The 11448-nt window shown below is 30.7% G+C and overlaps 1 long non-coding RNA gene across 1 annotated transcript; it reads left to right on the top strand.

Moving 5' to 3' along the window:
• Positions 1-658: 658 nt before the first annotated feature.
• Positions 659-10495, top strand: LOC143231755 (uncharacterized). Its single transcript, XR_013017163.1, has 3 exons — positions 659-866; positions 8005-8447; positions 9729-10495. It is a non-coding gene; the product is annotated as an uncharacterized LOC143231755 (long non-coding RNA).
• The last annotated feature ends 953 nt before the right edge of the window (positions 10496-11448 follow it).

Genomic DNA, 11448 nt, shown 5'->3' with positions numbered 1-11448 from the left:
CGAACAACTTTGGGACGAGTTGGACCGACGTCTGCGACAGCGACAACCTCAACCCCAGACTCTACCTCAGCTGACAGCAGCTTTGCAAGCTGAGTGGACAGCCATTCCTCAGGATGTGATTCGTCATCTCATCGCTTCCATGGACAGGAGATGCCAAGCAGTTATTGATGCTCACAGGGGGCATACTCGTTATTGACATTGAGTGACGTTAAACTTCAACTAGTGAGCGTGGACTTCGCCTTTGCAGACTTTGGATGTTTAGCAGTGAATGTGCAAAGTTTCACACGTCATACAGAACTTCCCGGAATGAACTTGTGAACAATATGTCTCAAATTTTGCCTTTTGCGTTTCTTTTTTTGAAGAGTATATGTGACTTACATGTAATACTGTGTCATTAATTAATATTTTAATTTAATACTGTTTGTTATTAATTAATATCTTAATTTAATAATTTATGTTATTAATTAATATTTTGATTTAAAACTGTATGTTATTAATTAATGTTTCATTTGATACCGTTTGTTATTAATTAATATTTTGATTTAATATTGTTTGTTATTAATTATTATATTGATTTAATACTGTATGTCATTAATTAATATTTTAATTTTAGTTGATAAAATGATTTAGCCATGAAAGGTAATGTTTATAAGGGTGTTACTGTGTCTAAAATATTAAGATAACAGAAATATTAATTATTTTAGCCATAATGGAGGATACATTTTAAGTAGATTAAACATTAATGAGAGAGTCTTCGAAAGAAGTTATTGTATTTGTGACTGTATACGTTAATTGTTTAGTCATCGGCTGTACATCTCTAGGAAGCATACAGAGTGTTTGATGGTATCTTTCTTGGTACTCTACGAGTAAGTGTATGAACTGTGTAGATCTAATATTATAAAGATGTTACACATCCATTGTTGGTTGCTTAAATGTCAGAAAGCTCTCCAAGATGGTAAGAAAAACAAGTTCACGTTGTGTTAACATTTTCATAACTTGTTGCTGATAGAGATGTGTAATAATTACTTCACAATTCCGTACAAAACTTTGCAGTATATGTTGACTTCTGATAGTGTTAATTTGTGTAGTTGTAAACATTTTCTTATAAATGTTTATGTCCATTTATGTTACTTTTTTAGTTATTTTTTCAGTTTCTTTCACATTTCAAATTACTCATTCTAATTTTCATTGCTAGGTAAGCTTCATGAAATGAGCCCTTACATGTGCGTCGTTTTTATTAACATTACAAAATTAAAAGTAATTAATTACATTATGTGACAATAACAGTATTTTAAAACCAGTATTGAAACACCCAAACAAATCCATATTGTAGTTGGATATGTGGGGTTGTCAGATTATATCTTTTATTAAACAGTATTTCCAGTAGGTATTTATACTTACTACTAATTATAATGTGATATGAATAATGAGTAAAATCTGAGAATAAGACTCAGAACCAGAGTCAGTTTACCATTTTAAGTTTAACTAACACTCACTGTGAGAACTGTAATTAGGTGTTTTCAGTTACTCTGAGTAGGTTTTATTTCATTATTACAGTTTCATATGCCTGTTACCAGAAGGTTAATCTATAATAAACTGACTACATGATAAAAAGATATCATAAAATAGCTTTACTAAATTCATTCAACAATACATGTTAGATTTGTTAATTTAACACACTTACTACTTATTGTTAGCTATTACTGATAGTGTAGTTTTATATACGGGAAAAGTTAAAAATACCGTATTTTCCGGTTAATAAGCCGAGGCCAATTTTCAGCTCTGAAAATGAGGGTGTTTGCTTATTACCGCCCAATTAGCCGAAGCCATTTTTAAGAAGTGACAAGTTTCTTCAAAATGATTTCTTAGTCTCGTTTCAGCGTCAGCATGCATGTTGTGTGTGATCATTGGCGTTCTGTAGTAAAGCAGAACGTGTCGTATTGAGACAGAGATGGAATCAATATGTCATTGATATGCAAAAACGGCTCGTTTGGGCTGAGAAAACACTTTTACATAGAAGAGCGAACAACATAATAGAAGGTCGAAACGTTGTTCGCTCTTCCATGTAAAAGTGTTTTCTCAGCCCAAACGAGCCGTTTTTGCATATAAATTTCTCAACAAGTGGGTTTCTCGTCATCACTGATCAATATGTCATTCGTTATTGGCTCTACTCACTGTAATTAGGTAACCAATGAAATTCCAGAAACAACGTTTCACTGTAGTCTTAACGTGCTTTGCTGATGGGACAAAATTACCGCCTATGGTAATTTTCAAAAGAAAAACATTTCCTAAGAAGAAGAAATTTCCGAAAGGATTGATCGGCCAATAAGCCGACCCCCAAAAATCAGGTCCAAAATTTAGGGCCAGAAATTTGGCTTATTAGGCGGAAAATACGGTAGATAGTGTAGGTATTTACAATGAAACTTAGATAATAGTCATAAATCACTGTAACTGTTCTGTGTTTTAAGAAAAGTAAGTGAAATTTAAAGATTTATTTGTAAATAGTAATAATATATATATATATATACACACACACATGTGGAATGTATTAGAACTAAATGTGATTGTATTATACAAATTACTGGTCCTCTAAAACAAAGGAAAAATTTGTGCTTAATAAAATTCAGTTTTATACTATTTTATATCAGCTGTAGTTACATATATACTTAATACACTAGATATTGTTGCTAGTATGTACAACGGAAGGGTTAGAAGAGTCAAGTGATGTTAGTATATACAACAGTAAGGTTTGAAGAGCCTAGTGATGTTGTTGTTAGTATACACAACAGGGAGCAGTGGTAAGAAATAGTAATGGTTAAATGCAAAGCCATGTTATGGGCTACCTTTGCTGTGCCCACCACAGGTGTCAAAATCCAACATTTAATATCATAAGTATTTTTGTTTGTTTTTATGTATCTTATGAGAATAATCATTTGGTTGAATGTTATCTATTAAGGATATGAGGTATGACTATTAATCGATTAGCAAATTCCAGCCCAATTAGTTTTTCAAATAAAGAGCTCTCAGTCCACAACCTTTACAATAAAATCTTCAAAAAATAAGACTTAATAATAAAAAATAAAATAATGAGAAATACTACACTTTTGATCAGTTGATTCTTTTGGTATGTCACAATACTAATTAGTTCAGCTGAGCAACCTTAAATTTAACTCACAATGGTAATACTAAATTATGATGATATTTTGATTATTTGGATAACACTATGCAACACAAATTTTGTTCCTGGATAGCATATGCTATTTCTTAATGACTTATGTTGTAAAAGTACAGAAAATGGTCATTATTCCCTTCAAACTTTGCTTTTGTGATCTGGATAATGAATTTAGAAACTAACCTATTTTCTATGTAAAAATGGGCAAATTTGCACATTTTTATTTACATAAGGTCTGAATAAAGCAACATATGTATGAAGATTCACATGTATCTACAGTAAAGTTATACACAAATGTTAAGAAGTGAGTAGTTTTCTTTTAGATTTGTGACTGTAATGCAAATCACTTTCAAGTATTAGCCCCCAAATACAGCCTTCCATTATGTTTTCGTATATACACTCCCAGGTCACAAAAGCAGAGTTTGAAGAGAAAAATAGGTCATTTCCATTTACTTTAGGCATAAGCCATTGGGAAATAACAGTTTCTGCCCAGGAAGAAGAAAAAGTAAAAATTTGGTTACATAGTGTAGTTGAAAAGAGGGAAATTCTAATGTTTCTAACTGATTTCACAAGCTTATGAATTTGAACTTCATAAAAGTTTTGGTTTTATTTATAGATTTGCCATAATTCAGATATGCAAATTTCAAAAATAATATATATATATATTTTTTTTCTATTACATAAGGATGTCTTACAAATTATGGAGTAGAAAAAAACTAACTTAGATGAAATTATTATTACATTTACTAAAGTGAACATTTATGTGTTTTATTATGTGTTTCTTGTGGGTTCTAGAAAGATTGATAAGACTACTTGGTCAATATTGGTTGTCATTATTTTAATGAATCACTTGTGTTGAAGTATATATGACATGTGGAAAATCTATGTGTGATGGTGATAAATGGATATCATATTTGGATTCAATGTACAGGAATTACTGTAAAACATGTAAACATTTCAAGACAGTAAAACCATTGAAGGCCTTTCTTATTTATGCTACACTAACCAAATCTCCAAGATAACCTAGATATGTTGTATTTCATTAGAATTTTTGCCAAGTTTATTTCATTAGATGTGTTTAGAATTCTTCACATACTAATGTAACAAATATTAACTGGTCTGCAATTTCTAGAGTAACTATTTTATTCCCTTTAAAAATAGAAGTAACATCATTGATAAGTCATCTGGCAATTTTCTGTTCACATGTGTCTGATCTTTGACTCTTAAAAACACAGATAAATATTGTTTGGCTCTGGTGCTTCAACTAGTATTAATTATTCAGTCTTGTTATTTTTACCACCAAATTATTAATTTTACATTCTGTTACAGTGTATGGTATAAAGTGTAGTCTGAAAATAGCTTATGCTACTGAACATACTTTCAGCTGTGTGGTGAATCTTATACCTGATATTTGGTTACAAGTAGCATATTATTAAGTGATTCTGGTGTTGACTAGTTTTCTTCCACTTGGTTAGCAGTTCTGAATTTGTTATGACTATGCCTAAACATTATAGGACTTCAGCCTAGGTGTTTGCTATAAATGTTGCAGAAAATACCTTTTTTTCTTTCTTTCTTTGTATTCAGAACTGTACCATAAATGACAGGTTTTTCACAAATTTGTGTGTAGTGTTTCATAAGTTCAAAAAAGACAATTTGAATGAGTAAACAGTAAGTGGTATCAAGATTTAGATATATGTTTTTTAGTATTGAGAAAATAAAGGATATATTTGGATTATCAGTACTGTTCTCCCTTTGTTATTGGTGTTTCATTTTGAAGTAGGTAAAGACAGTTTGTAAATGTTTAATATCTGTGTAGAGTATTTATTTTAAAAGTACCTCAAAAGTACTTGGTTACGTTTTTCTATATTATAATTATTACTGAAGGATGAACAGACTGTTTTAGTGTATTTAATTTTGGAAATTGTTCTGAAATAGTAACTCAAGGAAGCTGGATGTGTTGTTGATTGGGATTCTGTTAAAACTGTAATGACTTTATAAAACATTACATACCACTGGTGCTTTTAGTTTTATATGTAGTCTAAGTGTATTAACTGACTTTCTACAATCCACTCCAAACTTTACACAATCGTCTGTCATTTTACTTTTCTTTAATCCATTGTGCACAGGCTTGGTCTGTTGGAACAACCCCATATTGGGGAAGAAATATTGAGCATAAACTTATATTTATTGTGTGCATATATTTGAAATGTTGCAAGCTTTCAGTGAAATATAAAAGTCTGTTGTTTGCATAAAATCAGATGTCAAGATGCATCTTAACTGAGGATGTTAGTCTGAATCGATAAGTTGGATTTTTGTAAGTAATAATGATGTCTCTGATAAGCATGTCGTCTTGTTATTGAATTATTTTAACCTACAAAACTTATGAAATACATATTTTTAGGATTTATTCAGTATTCTTGTATGTTGTACTTGCTAGTTACCCACCTTCTACAAAGAAGTATTAAATCAGCAGTGTAGGGTAAAACAAATAGTTAATAACTTTAATATCAGAAACATATACTGTCTTGGGTTATGCTCTGCAAAAGGTCGTGGATTTTGTACTTTGACCCACACCCTTGTGCATGGGATTAAGTAATTATTTTCCAGTTTAAACTATTAAAATACAGGTGTCACATTGTTGTGAATATGTGCATGTGTATGTACAAGTGCACACACACACACATCTGTATCATACATTGTAGACAGAGTGAAGCTACAAGTTATGTTGTATTTGCATATTTGCATTATGTTATTTTGAATTTTTGGACATAAACTATTTAGTAAAAAATATTTCTGCATAAATACAGATGGAAAATATCAAATAATCATTTAGAATGATGAAGAACAAATAATGGTTAGAACATTTAAAAGAAACGTAATTCCAGGATGTGTAACTTCAGAGAAGTATTTGTTTTTCAGTACACTGGAGACAACATAGACTTCTTTCAGTCGAATGTTTAGATAATTTATCAGATTTAACTTATGCATCTGTATTGAATATGAGTTAGTAATGTGAGAAAGTTGCAGGTGTAAGTTGATAACAAATGGAAAACAACCAGATATCATCCTATGAAATGTGAGTGGTTTTCATGAGATCACAGGAAGCTTCGTACATATATGTTGATTATACACTTTAGGTATTGTTTCTCACTTATATACATGCACATATTCAGAAAAGTATATGTGAAACCAAAGGTTTGTCTGTTATTTAAATATAAATGTATGAATTATACAGAACAGTCATATCTTTAAACATTTAAGCTGTCTGCTTGGTATTTGTTGTGATTTGCTTCAGATTGCAAATTCTGTTGATTGATGTAATTGACTTTATCTATTGATTGGTATTTTTGTTAATAAGTATAACTCACATGCATGTTACAGTTTATCACAAACAAGCACACATGTGGTCATAGATGAAATAAATCATATACAAATCTACATATATATAAAGGTTTATTATATAATCATTTGAAATGCTAAAAAAAGTTATATATTGTGTGTTTGAAATCCATAAAGAACTAGTTTATGAAAATATGTACATGCCTTAGTTTATAGCTAAAGTAATCGTTATTCTTTTTTTTTTATGCTCATAATCTGAACTAGTTTTGGATCGGCCAGCATATTTGCAAGCCAGTTGGCAGCTGTGTAGGTCAAACATGTTCATTTATGGGAAGTTGAACTTTCAACTCTCAGATTGTAAGTTGGGTACCTTAACTACCAGGTCTAACTAAAATAGGAGTTGTTAGAGTCTTTTATTTATTACCCTGTTATTTAACTCTAAGTTTGTACTTCAGACTGTATTTCACTGCTTAAATATGCTCCAATGTGTGGTTGATCTAATCAGGACTTTAGCAGGTTCTTAATGTTTGATGAAAGAGTGCACATACAGCATACCTTTTTCAGAATTTCTACAGATAAATTTGAGAAGTCTGTTTACTTACTTATCACATCTAATTTATTTTATTTCTATACAATGCCTTTATGTTCCTCTCACCCAAAATACAAGTTCTTTCCAGAGTTTCACACCCAACTTTATATTACTCAAGTTATTATCCACTCACTAAGATTGTCCATGTTCTTATAAGTTTAAAAACAAAATCTCAACAATTCCTACGTTTTAGTATCATCATCAGACATGGAAAGTTACTACAGTGCACAGTTACTGTAAATATACCCATTGAAAAGGTTTCAAAACAGGCTTTTAAAAGATCCCAACTATTATAAACTATTTATCAGTACCTTCTGCTTTGCAAACTTACTGTAATTTTTTTTTTTTACCTCCTGTTCTAATTATATCTAACTGTTGAATCTTTCCAAACATTGTTTCATGCTTTTTTATCAGTTTGTGTTTGAAATATACAAAGATAAAGATTTACTTTTCACCATAATTTAGTTGATGAAAGGTGCAGTATATTCTTTAGCTTGAATATAATTAGTAATTTATTATTTACATTATTTTTATTTACTGAGTTTTGGTTTTAAAATAAACAAAAAAGTCTTAAACTTGATTTGTTTTCTTAATATGTTGATATGTTATAAAGTGTAACAGGATACACAGTGCATATTCAACGCTCAATGCAGTTTGGTAGAGTGCAGTCCAATTAACCATTCACTGAATAATAATTTTATTTATAGATCATCTTTTATTTTAATGCTGTTGAAGTGTTTTTGTCATGTTTATCTTACAATATAGTCAGTCTGAGATGTCCATTTCATTCATTGTTATGTTATTTGTGTATTTTGTTTTAAAAAAAGTGATGTTAGAGGAAATCTGAAATAGCTGTTCTTTTGTAAAGAACATGACTTGAGTGTGCATATACATTTTTCTTCAGATATTCATCCTGTTGGAAACATTGGACGAGAACAAGGCTCATTCTGGTGGCCATTGTTAGGTGCCTACTTGACATACCCATTATACTTTTGGGACCTAAACTCTGTCTTCTCAGTGTTTTTTTAACTGGTATTCTAAGAAATGGCAAAGAAAACCCCTTCCTAGACATTGCATCTCGAAACGACTCTTGGTCCTTTCTTTTGTAGAGCATTGTACATCTCTCTCTGGATTTCATAGCTATATTTCAACTGCACTGTGACAGATCAGAACGGAAATGAAGTGTTGAGATGCAGCTAATAATTTTTTTTCACAAGTCTTGTGTGACAAGAAGTTAAATCTGTCATGAAAGATATTTATGTCTTTGCTCAGTATAATGGTTGGAAAGAAATATGGCACCAATTAATTCAAGCATTTGATCTGCAAGTAGAGAGAAATGCTTTAAAGGTAATAGATCCAAATAAATTGAATTTTCAATTTTAATATTTTATTCCTGTTGTTTTATTTCTGTGATAAATTAATATATTATTTAGATAGGTTTTGTTGTCATATTTACTTTTGACTAGAAATAACTGAAGAAATGTATAAACAATGTAAAAAATATGTTTAGTATAATAGCTTATTTATTTCACTTTTCTAAGACAAACTTTGATATCTGTTTTTAGTGCTCATATTAAGGCTAGTAAAATGAACAATGCTTATCTGCCTTTTTCTCTACCCTCTTCTCATACATAAAGTGATAAAATGAATCTAAACCAATTTTTATAGACGTCCAACATTTAAATTTATGTAATTGGTACTTTTTATGAATGTGTTAAAAACACATTTAGAACATTACATGCATTTGTATCTTTATAAATAAACATTTGGTTGCTAAAGTTATTCCTGTATGATTTGTGTTATAACCAGTTCTTGGTTGTGACACAAGTCATGATACTGGAAAGAGAAAATAAATAGATATTAATAAGGTGGAAGCTAAAGCAACAACCTATTGTGTTGGTGGAACTTATCATAACTAACATTTGTGGTAATGTAATGAACCATAAAGGAAAATTTGCAAGCCAGTGTGATTCAGGATGTCACATATTGCATTGGTTGTATACTCTTGTTATAGTAAATGGGAAACACACAGAACACCTGATCAAAGGTCAATGGTGACATCCTCCATAACTGCTTTCAGTTGTGTCTTGGAAGCCTGATTTCTACTGGTACGAAAGGCCAGGTTTTGGTTCTGCATATTATCATAGTCTCCTTACACATCTTAGATCACATTATAAAACAGATTTGTTTCTTGTAAATCATATAGATGTCTGTTAGTGCTCTATGAGACATATAAATCCAGTTCTCTCCAAACCAAATCCAAAAGTTCACTTTGTTAGTCAAGCTGGTAATTAGTGCCCCTTCAAGTTTATGTCCTGGACAAACTTACTTCTTGTATCTCAGAATGGCTAGTATGGGTATTAACACTTTTACTAATAAAGCGGAGAGCAACATTTTGATTTTCTTAAGTTATCTTCAGGTTAACCCAAGAAGATCGAAACATTGTTCTCTGCTTTATTAATAAAAGAGTTAATACCTATACCATCCATCCTGAGATACATTTTTACTTACCTCTTGCACTACCTATGGTACAGAGCTGCATGGTAAGATATCATTTCAAATGCTCAAACTATAGCAAAATGAACTTGCATTGAAAGTCATAAAAGTAATATTTTCCTCTCATTTTAGGTTTTAAATCTGTAGTCCAGTGCTATACAGGAAGAGATCATGGCTCGTTACTGGATACTCTCCAGACAGTGGCATCCTGATGAGCATAAATATCCTGGGGAGAAGGAGGTAGCACAAGAGAAATTGAGATATGAAGTGCTGTCTCAGATTAAGTTGAAGAGGCTGACTTGTAACAAAAAGTAACAAGATAATCCTGGGGCAATGCAAAACTAAGTAGGAATTTATAATGGAGCAATTAAAATACATATCTGTTTCAGTATGACCACATCATACAAAGAATCTACTGATAAACTGTTCTAACTAGTCTAAATATCTGGTATCTACAAAACATTTCAGTCATTCCTTTGTTTATATAATGTTTACAGTTAGTTAGATTTCTTCAGTATATTTGGTCTGAGGATTATTATTATTCTGTGTATTTTGAATAAGAATGGAAATTTCCAGTATTGTTGGTAGAAAAGAACTTATGAATATGTTCAGTGAATCTGTCAAAGTACAGCTTTTAATAGTCAAAATACAGTACTGTGAAATTGATGGAGTATTTGGTTAACTAAATGTATTCTCCTTTAATAAAAAAGACTAAATCTGCACTTCTATTGGGTAGTTTTATGTGTAACTGATAATGGTTTATTTGTAAAAAAAAAAATGTAGACTTGAATTCAAAGTTTGTGTTTTATGATGGTTCATTGCTTTTGGAAACTTTCTTTTGAGAAAATTCTCCTTCTGAATTAATTCCTTAAACCAGAGTAGATGCTGCCAGTATTCAGCCAAAATCCTGATTTTATCCACCGAACAGTGACAGCATCTGACAATGTGTACGTCTCTTTATGAAAACTAACCTGAACCATGTTATTGTCTGTAAAATTAAGAAAATTGAAATTTCATAAAGTATGGTGACAGTTTTAAGGGAATCATTAAAATAATTCCAGCAAAATGTGCAACAAATTACAGGTTTAAAGAATTGAAGCGCAACAAGTAATCACTTTTGGGAGGACCCGACTTCTCAGTGTGTTTTTCTCTGAAGTTTCCTTTATTCACCATTCAAACTTAATTTCCAAGAAAAAGAAACAAAACAATTTGATACCAGTTTAAGTGATTGGTAGTAATAAGTAGAAGGAAAAATATAATGGAATATTTAAGTTTAGAACTACCTGGATGATAGTTGTTGAAACATAAGTAGAAAGACAAGTGTACAAAGTTAAGTATTATTTTTTGAACAAGTATTCAAAATCTCTTAGAAAAGCTTCTTTTATTTATATATCGTAGTTTAAAATAATTTTTTCTAGGCAAGACAGTAAGTTAACCAAACTCAATACAGAATAATAACAATTATTTATATGAGGAAAATTTTGTAATACATCATGTCTATTATTTCCTTGGATCTGAAGTACTACTATTGAATTATGAGGTCCATATTTTCCTTAGCTGTAGAGCATACTTTGATAGCAGGTTTGAAGATTTTTCATGTTATGGATTACTTACAGATGTTTTTCTTTTCTTTTACTTGTTTTTAGAACTATATAAAATATCTTACCAAAACACAGTAACATATGTTACTCAGACTGTTTATTTAACAAATGAAGGTTTCCATTAATGCTACACCAGCCAAGTTAAAATTATGTCCCTTGTGGCTTTTTTTCTTTTCTGTTGTTGTCAAGATGTTTTCTTTACTGTGATGTTGAATTAAGAATAATTTTGGTATTTCAAAGTTATTACAGTG

The sequence above is a fragment of the Tachypleus tridentatus genome, chromosome 1 (assembly GCF_004210375.1).
Source record: "Tachypleus tridentatus isolate NWPU-2018 chromosome 1, ASM421037v1, whole genome shotgun sequence".
Lineage (NCBI taxonomy): Eukaryota > Metazoa > Arthropoda > Merostomata > Xiphosura > Limulidae > Tachypleus > Tachypleus tridentatus.
This window is presented reverse-complemented; position numbering and strand designations above follow the sequence as displayed.